Consider the following 10,141-nt stretch of genomic DNA (forward strand, 5'->3'; position numbering starts at 1 on the left):
GAAACATTCCTTCTCCACTTCTTCCCAAGAAGCGTGGGTGCGGGAACAATTTTGTAAAGAGTGGTAGCTGAACATCTTCACGTAGTGATGACGCGAGCGCGGTGCGCGCTGCCTTTATAGAGATAAACGCGCGCGCGCGCAAAGAAGCGAGAGTGAAACTGAAGCCACCCGTCGCGGCTAGGAGCGCGCGCAGCAGAGAGCCGAAACCGAAAACACCCGCGGGCGGCGCAGAGGGAGCTAGCAGCGCGCGCATGCGCGGACGGGTGGAGCAGAGGGCGCGCGCGCATCCATAGCTGCCGCGGCGCGTCGCCTCACTCAGTTTCTCTCGGGCTGTCGCGGAAGACGGACGTGCGCTCCGCGCGCTCGCTCAGTTTCTGGCTGGCTCTCGTAGAGAGCAGACGTGTGTTCTCCGCGCTCGCTCAGTTTCTGCCTGGAAGTTGCCGCGGGGGAAAAGGTGAGTGATTTGACGAGCTCCTTTTCTCGTATGTTTGCCGTGTTTAGCGGTCACCGCGCTCGTGCTAAGCCTTTTCTCGCATGTTTAGACTTGTTTTGCGGTGTCCAAGCCTGTTGACGCATGTTTAGCGATGTGTGCCCAGTGGTTTCCGCCTTGTGTTAGCTGCGTAGTGTTGAGGTTAAGCCTAAGCGATCGCCCCCCCGTAAGCCTTTTTCCTCGTATGTTTAGACTTGTTTTGCGGTGAGCAAGCCTGTTGACGCATGTTTAGCGATGTGTGCCCAGTGGTTCCCGCCTTGTGTTAGCTGCGTAGTGTTGTGGTTAGGCCTAAGCGATCGTCCCCGTAAGCCTGTTTTAGCAGTGGCGGTTAGACCTTTTCTCTCGCATGCCTAGACTTGTTTAGCAGCGCTGCAATTTTTACCTGCCGCTAGTATCTTGTTCTCTGTCTTTCTCCTCTAGAGCTATGATGGTTGCGCCATCTGGTGTGATGCCTTGCAACTAAGTGGCCACCTGTCGTCGATCTCTGCAACTACCCGACGTCAACAAGCGCTGGTCACCCCGGAGCCGTTTCTTCGCCGCGGCATCGTTGATTTTCGAATAAATTGTTTCTCTCCACTCTATTTCTATCTTTTCATTTTATTTTCTACCTATTTTTTTCTTTTTTATCAGCTCAAGTAGCCGGAAACTCACACAGTGGTCTGGACGTGTCTTAGATGATCCCCAATTAGTGTAATGACTCCCTGAATTATCCTAATTACTGTGGGGGGTCCCAAATTGCTCTAATTGCTAATTAATGGCGTCCAGGCGACTGTGTGAGTTTCCGGATACTTGAGCTGATCCCATACTACTGACGTCCACAATTTATTGAATGTAAATGCATAACTAACGCTGTTGATGTTGTGACTGTATTGTTGAAATGCGAGCGGACTCGTACGCTCGTCACACTGTCGTTGTCGTCGTTTATGCATTCATCCACGGCATCTCTTGCGAAGATTTCTGTTCGATGTGCACCTGCGAGCGTACTTTGTCAAGTAAAAAGAATAGTGAATTCACGACTTTAATGTTAAAATCTTTAACGGAATTTTCTATTTTGACGTCCACGATTTATTGAAGGTAAATGCGTAACTACCGCTGTTGATGTTGTGACTGTATTGTTGAAATGCGAGCGGGCTCCAGTACCGGGCTCGTAGGCTCGTCACACTGTCGTTGTCTTCGTTTATGCAGTCATCCACGGCATCTCTTGCGAAGATTTCTGTTCGATGTCCACCTGCGAACGTATTTCGTCAAGTAAAAGGAATAGTGAATTCACGACTTTAATGTTAAAATCTTTAACGGAATTTTCTATTTTGACGTCCACGATTTATTGAATATAAATGCGTAACTAACGCTGTTGATGTTGTGACTGTATTGTTGAAATGCGAGCGGGCACCAGTGGCGCGCTCGTAGGCTCGTCACACTGTCGTTGTCGTCGTTTATGCAGTCATCCACGGCATCTCTTGCGAAGATTTCTGTTCGATGTGCACCTGCGAGCGTACTTCGTCAAGTAAAAAGAATAGTGAATTCACGACTTTAATGTTAAAATCTTTAACGGAATTTTCTATTTTGACGTCCACGATTTATTGAAGGTAAATACGTAACTACAGCTGTTGATGTTGTGACTGTATTGTTCAAATGCGAGCGGGCTCCAGTACCGGGCTCGTAGGCTCGTCACACTGTTGTTGTCGTCGTTTATGCAGTCATCCACGACATCTCCTGCGAAGATTTCTGTTCGATGTGCACCTGTGAACGTACTTCGTCAAGTAAAAAGAATAGTGAATTCACGACTTTAATGTTAAATCTTTCACGGAATTTTCTATTTTACGTCCACAACTTATTGAATGTAAATGCGTAACGAACGCTGTTGATGTTGTGACTGTATTGTTGAAATGCGAGCGGGCTCCAGTGGCGGGCTCGTAGACTCGTCACACTGTCGTTGTCGTCGTTTATGCATTCATCCACGGCATCTCTTGCGAAGATTTCTGTTCGATGTGCACCTGCGAGCGTACTTCGTCAAGTAAAAAGAATAGTGAATTCACGACTTTAATGTTAAATCTTTGACGGAATTTTCTATTTTGACGTCCACAATTTATTGAATGTAAATGCGTAACTAACGCTGTTGATGTTGTGACTGTATTGTTGAAATGCGAGCGGACTCGTACGCTCGTCACACTGTGGTTGTCGTCGTTTATGCATTCATCCACGGCATCCCTTGCGAAGATTTCTGTTCGATGTGCACCTGCGAGCATACTTCGTCAAGTAAAAAGAATAGTGAATTCACGACTTTAATGTTAAATCTTTCACGGAATTTTCTATTTTACGTCCACAATTTATTGAATGTAAATGCGTAACTAACGCTGTTGATGTTGTGACAGTATTGTTGAAATGCGAGCGGGCTCCAGTGGCGGGCTCGTAGGCTCGTCACACTGTCGTTGTCGTCGTTTATGCATTCATCCACGGCATCTCTTGCGAAGATTTCTGTTTGATGTGCACCTGCGAGCGTACTTCGTCAAGTAAAAAGAATAGTGAATTCACGACTTTAATGTTAAAATCTTTGACGGAATTTTCTATTTTGACGTCCACAATTTATTGAATGTAAATGCGTAACTAACGCTGTTGATGTTGTGACTGTATTGTTGAAATGCGAGCGGACTCGTACGCTCGTCACACTGTCGTTGTCGTCGTTTATGCATTCATCCACGGCATCTCTTGCGAAGATTTCTGTTCGATGTGCACCTGCGAGCGTACTTCGTCAAGTAAAAAGAATAGTGAATTGACGACTTTAATGTTAAAATCTTTAACGGAATTTTCTATTTTGACGTCCACGATTTATTGAAGGTAAATGCGTAACTACCGCTGTTGATGTTGTGACTGTATTGTTGAAATGCGAGCGGGCTCCAGTACCGGGCTCGTAGGCTCGTCACACTGTCGTTGTCTTCGTTTATGCAGTCATCCACGGCATCTCTTGCGAAGATTTCTGTTCGATGTCCACCTGCGAACGTATTTCGTCAAGTAAAAGGAATAGTGAATTCACGACTTTAATGTTAAAATCTTTAACGGAATTTTCTATTTTGACGTCCACGATTTATTGAACAAAAATGCGTAACTAACGCTGTTGATGTTGTGACTGTATTGTTGAAATGCGAGCGGGCACCAGTGGCGCGCTCGTAGGCTCGTCACGCTGTCGTTGTCGTCGTTTATGCAGTCATCCACGGCATCTCTTGCGAAGATTTCTGTTCGATGTGCACCTGCGAGCGTACTTCGTCACGTAAAAAGAATAGTGAATTCACGACTTTAATGTTAAAATCTTTAACGGAATTTTCTATTTTGACGTCCACGATTTATTGAAGGTAAATACGTAACTACCGCTGTTGATGTTGTGACTGTATTGTTCAAATGCGAGCGGGCTCCAGTACCGGGCTCGTAGGCTCGTCACACTGTTGTTGTCTTCGTTTATGCAGTCATCCACGGCATCTCTTGCGAAGATTTCTGTTCGATGTCCACCTGCGAACGTACTTCGTCAAGTAAAATGAATAGTGAATTCACGACTTTAATGTTAAAATCTTAAACGGAATTTTCTATTTTGACGTCCACGATTTATTGAATATAAATGCGTAACTAACGCTGTTGATGTTGTGACTGTATTGTTGAAATGCGAGCGGGCTCGTACGCTCGTCACACTGTCGTTGTCTTCGTTTATGCAGTCATCCACAGCATCTCTTGCGAAGATTTCTGTTCAATGTGCACCTGCGAGCGTACTTCGTCAAGTAAAAAGAATAGTGAATTCACGACTTTAATATTAAAATCTTTAACGGAATTTTCTATTTTGACGTCCACGATTTATTGAATGTAAATGCGTAACTAACGCTGTTGATGTTGTGACTGTATTGTTGAAATGCGAGCGGGCTCGTAGGCTCGTCACACTGTCGTTGTCGTCGTTTATGCAGTCATCCACGACATCTCCTGCGAAGATTTCTGTTCGATGTGCACCTGTGAACGTACTTCGTCAAGTAAAAAGAATAGTGAATTCACGACTTTAATGTTAAATCTTTCACGGAATTTTCTATTTTACGTCCACAACTTATTGAATGTAAATGCGTAACTAACGCTGTTGATGTTGTGACTGTATTGTTGAAATGCGAGCGGGCTCCAGTGGCGGGCTCGTAGACTCGTCACACTGTCGTTGTCGTCGTTTATGCATTCATCCACGGCATCTCTTGCGAAGATTTCTGTTCGATGTGCACCTGCGAGCGTACTTCGTCAAGTAAAAAGAATAGTGAATTCACGACTTTAATGTTAAATCTTTGACGGAATTTTCTATTTTGACGTCCACAATTTATTGAATGTAAATGCGTAACTAACGCTGTTGATGTTGTGGCTGTATTGTTGAAATGCGAGCGGGCTCCAGTGGCGGGCTCGTAGACTCGTCACACTGTCGTTGTCGTCGTTTATACATTCATCCACGGCATCTCTTGCGAAGATTTCTGTTCGATGTGCACCTGCGAGCGTACTTCGTCAAGTAAAAAGAATAGTGAATTCACGACTTTAATGTTAAATCTTTGACGGAATTTTCTATTTTGACGTCCACAATTTATTGAATGTAAATGCGTAACTAACGCTGTTGATGTTGTGACTGTATTGTTGAAATGCGAGCGGACTCGTACGCTCGTCACACTGTGGTTGTCGTCGTTTATGCATTCATCCACGGCATCCCTTGCGAAGATTTCTGTTCGATGTGCACCTGCGAGCGTACTTCGTCAAGTAAAAAGAATAGTGAATTCACGACTTTAATATTAAAATCTTTAACGGAATTTTCTATTTTGACGTCCACGATTTATTGAATGTAAATGCGTAACTAACGCTGTTGATGTTGTGACTGTATTGTTGAAATGCGAGCGGGCTCGTAGGCTCGTCACACTGTCGTTGTCGTCGTTTATGCAGTCATCCACGACATCTCCTGCGAAGATTTCTGTTCGATGTGCACCTGTGAACGTACTTCGTCAAGTAAAAAGAATAGTGAATTCACGACTTTAATGTTAAATCTTTCACGGAATTTTCTATTTTACGTCCACAATTTATTGAATGTAAATGCGTAACTAACGCTGTTGATGTTGTGACTGTATTGTTGAAATGCGAGCGGGCTCCAGTGGCGGGCTCGTAGGCTCGTCACACTGTTGTTGTCGTCGTTTATGCATTCATCCACGGCATCTCTTGCGAAGATTTCTGTTTGATGTGCACCTGCGAGCGTACTTCGTCAAGTAAAAAGAATAGTGAATTCACGACTTTAATGTTAAATCTTTGACGGAATTTTCTATTTTGACGTCCACAATTTATTGAATGTAAATGCGTAACTAACGCTGTTGATGTTGTGACTGTATTGTTGAAATGCCAGCGGACCACTGATCTCTATCTTTAAAGGCTGGATTGCGCATGGGAGAGGGGCTCGCGGGGGAGAGGCGTGCATTCGGGCCGCCATGTTGGGAGGCCCTAAAGCGCAGTGTGCGCCCATAGAAAACAATGGGAGGCAACGGAGATTGTGAGTATTTATAGCGCTGCAGGCGTTGATCGTTGCTTGTCATCACACAATTTTGTAAGGTGCCAGTATACTGATGTATCCTAACAGTGTTTCACAGGTGTCCTGCCGTTCGATTCTTAATTACATTATGTTTTGCATTCCGAAACTAAACCGTCACAGCAGTTCAGCGCTGGGGATTGTACTACAGTACGTTTCCCAGCCAATATTTCAACAAGAAACGATGTGAGGTTAACAACCACCATGTATGTAATATCCCGTGCTGCGTTCTGGACAAAAATTGTTCCATAAAGAACGGTCAGGGAAAGGATATACTCGCATGGCAGAAAGAGATCGTTCTAGAATCACAGCCGTTGTTTTAGCCGTGTATCGGTTTCGTATGATTTATATCAAGCACCGCCGCAGAAAGTGTCTTTTAGTGAACGACTGCGGTGCTTTGCCTCGCAAATATGGACACACCGAAGCAGCCCAAATACGTTGTGAGCGTGATTTAATTGCTTCACGCAATTAGAACACGCTCGTTAGGACAGTTAATCAGGTAGTGATGTAAGCTTAATCAATTAAGTTACTTAAAAGTGGTAACACCTCCTTGAGACACAAGATTTACCTCTTTTTGAAGTACAGCCCTTCTATGTTTGTTTGTTTCTTCCTTCATTTGTTCTGATTATTTGCAGGCGCGGTTGTGCCAAACTGAATGTCCTTCTCGAGTACTCACATGTTTTTGCTGAATACAACTGCAGCGTGAGCAAAGCTGCTTAGGAACGGGGCCTGCTATCCAGTGCTGACTTTGTCATGCTTGTTATGTGGAGCACGTTCGAAAAAATGCAGCTGCACATCTGAAACTCCAATGAGTATCATCGTCATCTAAAAGAGAGCGTCGTAGCACCGTTGTGAGACCAGACACGCTTTCTGAATATCTTCTATGGCACCTTCCGCAGTTTGCACAATTTTGTTCAGCATCGAAGTCTCTCCTAGGAACCACTTTGCATTAACTGTGACTCCCATCTTACATTTTGATGTGCAAGGGCCTTCTTGCACAACACACGTATGGTCTGCAATAGGATAATTGCAGCAGGACGATTTGGAGCTTCAAACAGTTGTGATTTTGTCATTTTGGCCCTCGTGTACCCCGTCTGTGAAACGTAAAAAAAAAAAATCTAACACGATATGCTTTTGTAAAGAAGGTCACTGATGGTGAGTAAAGAGAATATACAAGTTCAAGTTTATTCAACATTTTATATCATACATTATATTATTCAACATTTTATATCAAGTTTATACAACATCAAGTTTATTCAAGTTATTTCTTGCACTTATGCGTTTCAGGATACAATGAACGTGCAGGGAGGTCACAAAAGACTACATTTATTGTTTTATGACCTTGCTACAATGACAATATATATTTTAGGAATGACAATGGACAGGTACTCTCTCTAAATTTGTAGCACTCAATTTTAGGTTAGAATGAGCAATGAATAGTAACTTCCCTCCTGGTATTTTCTTATATATGATGAATTTTGAATTTAATGTGATCAAATATGTGTTAATATAATGATATATATAAGAATATAATATGTGATAAATGAATGTGATCAACAGTAGATGTAAACAACACCAGTAGCCAGAGAAGTGCATTCTCAAGAAATAATTTTCTTCTTATAGCATATATGTGCATGCCTACTAACTGAAACAATTATCACGGTTCTCACGGCTTTAATTTCTGAGAGTGTACTGTAGAGACGGCTTAGATCTACAACAGTTAATACAAGGTATTATATACTGTGAATACATTTAAAAATCCCATGTGACACATACTTTCTGGAGATACTGTGGTAATCAAAGTTTGTGGGCATTACGCAGGTTGTGCACCCATTTCTTGAGTATGTCGAGGCAGCTGTGAAGTAACCTGCATTGATGATGATTATTCCAATTTTTGTGGTGCATCGACAACAAAGGAAATAATACATCAAAACATTGGTTTGGGTGCAACCAGTTAAAAATGAATATGTTGTTTAATAAATGCATTGGACAAATGTTAAAACATCAGTTTAAAACATGGTTTACAATCCCTGTATCTTCTAAAAATTAGAAAGATGAAAAACTATTCTAAAAAGAATATGGGGAACGCTTCTAAAAAGAATTATAATCTCTAATTATTATATTGCTGGGTGAAGGAGCCTAAAGTGTAAGGTGTGTTTCTAATGTGAACATGTAAGAAAATATGCAAAACTGAGAGAGGCTAACCACAGTGTGTGCACTGAGATTGTTCCTTCCTGTAAAGTAGAAACCAGTGGATGAGGAACGTGATACTTACCTGTACACCCAGCCGTATCACACTACACAGATTATTCACTGGGTACCCCTCACGACGAAACCTGTATTGAGAGAAAACTTTTGCCTTAAAAACTGCTTCAAATAGCACGGCACGCTACAAATTATTACTATCGTAACAAGCTGACGATACAGCTCAGACAAAGGCGTTATTGAAGTCGCGCCACACCACCGTTACGTAGGATTCTTTGTCACAAATCAAACCAAGGCACAAAACAATACCAATACATGAAAAAAAGGTGGCAATCGTGGTCTCATTATGACGTAATACCGAACTTGTGCGCGAAGGTAATTCAAAGAAATGAATGTGGCACTTGCTTCCGCAGAGAACACCGTGTACCATGCTAGCAATGCATGCAAAAAAGCGCTCGAGTGCTCGCGCATATATTGATGACAACACTACCTGTGTAGTGTAACGTGTTCTTTCAAGCATATTATGCACTCAAACTGTATTTGCCGCCGGGTAAAATGAATCCCCATACATTTTTCAACTCCCGTAGCGCCGCGAAAATTCGGTTGATCTCCGTGCAACTGCTTTTAAATGGAAGAGGATGCTTAGATCTAGTGCCTGATCGAAGCAGATTTTGCGTTTTAGACTCAGAAATTTTTATATCGTCGTCGAAAGGTTTGGGAAAAGCTATATTTCGAGATTCCGCTCGCTTACAAATTAGAGCCGCCCAAAATCGAAAATCTGGCTCGATCACGCACTAGAAAAACATATCAAGAACCAATACCAACAAAAAGATTTCATCTATGTTAAGCCGTTGACTCGGCACACGAGTTTTTGTCAGGTATGGTCATCCGTGGAGTACGCCGCTTCAGAATGGGCAGCGCAGTGCTGCCATCTCTCATGGAGGGTATCGTCACAAGGCACAACAATTTGAGCGCTGGAAATGCTATACCGCTGCACGTGCAGGTGGACGACGAAGCCGACGTTGACTGTGACGCAGGAGCACGAGCACACGCAGCTTAGCCCTGCCGCAAATACGTGAACGGACTATACTATACATGAGCTGTTCATTCATCGATGTTTATTTTCTCGGGGGGAGGGGCGTGGGAGGGCATGAACGTGGCATGTCATTCCCCCATATAACGCCGGGACGATCGCGTTCAGCCTCACTTCATTGGAAATTGTGTATTAAAAACAGGAATGCAAGAAAAAATTCAGAGCACCAGTCAGCTATCGTATAAAGGAAACACTTGAAGCAAAACCATTGCGGACAGGCACGAAAGCTTCTGGCTGTTTGAGATATGGAAATAGCGAGTTTTAGTATACCGCTACCGGGAGCCCCGTAGGTTACCGCGTCTACCGCACTCTATCAACAGCTAAGATTCTGTATCACGCACGCTGTCATTGGTTCCGGTGGGCACGGTAACTTACCGGCGACGTTACCAACGGTATACTAAAACTCGCTAATAATTCATGAGTGCAGAACAGGGTTGCGCACTGAGATCACACTGGAGATCACTGAGATCACACTGAGTCACTAAGTCACTTAGTCACTGAGTCGCTAAGTCACTGAGATCACACTAAGTCGTGTTGCAGGCAATGCTCGCAGCTTGTTGATGAATGTTGACAATAACGCCGCCGAGCACTTCAATTCCGTTATCGCGAAGTTTGTTGGGGGAAAGCGGATCAACTTCTGTCAGAGGCGGTCTTACCAAACACGCGCATTTGCCGCATCCGTAACAGTGAACTCACGTGAAGGTTTGCTTGCATCATCGTGTGCACAAGGAGATGTGTCAAACAAAGCCAGGGAAGTACCAAGGGCCAAGCGCCGTCTCAACAC

General features: G+C 43.5%; 1 long non-coding RNA gene across 1 annotated transcript; it reads left to right on the forward strand.

Annotated features, from left to right (window-relative positions):
• Positions 1-327: 327 nt before the first annotated feature.
• LOC135396033 (uncharacterized) lies at positions 328-1,071 on the forward strand. The gene is made up of 2 exons (XR_010423258.1): positions 328-454; positions 911-1,071. It is a non-coding gene; the product is annotated as an uncharacterized LOC135396033 (long non-coding RNA).
• Positions 1,072-10,141: the final 9,070 nt, after the last annotated feature.

This window comes from Ornithodoros turicata, chromosome 5 (genome assembly GCF_037126465.1).
Source record: "Ornithodoros turicata isolate Travis chromosome 5, ASM3712646v1, whole genome shotgun sequence".
Classification (NCBI taxonomy): domain Eukaryota; kingdom Metazoa; phylum Arthropoda; class Arachnida; order Ixodida; family Argasidae; genus Ornithodoros; species Ornithodoros turicata.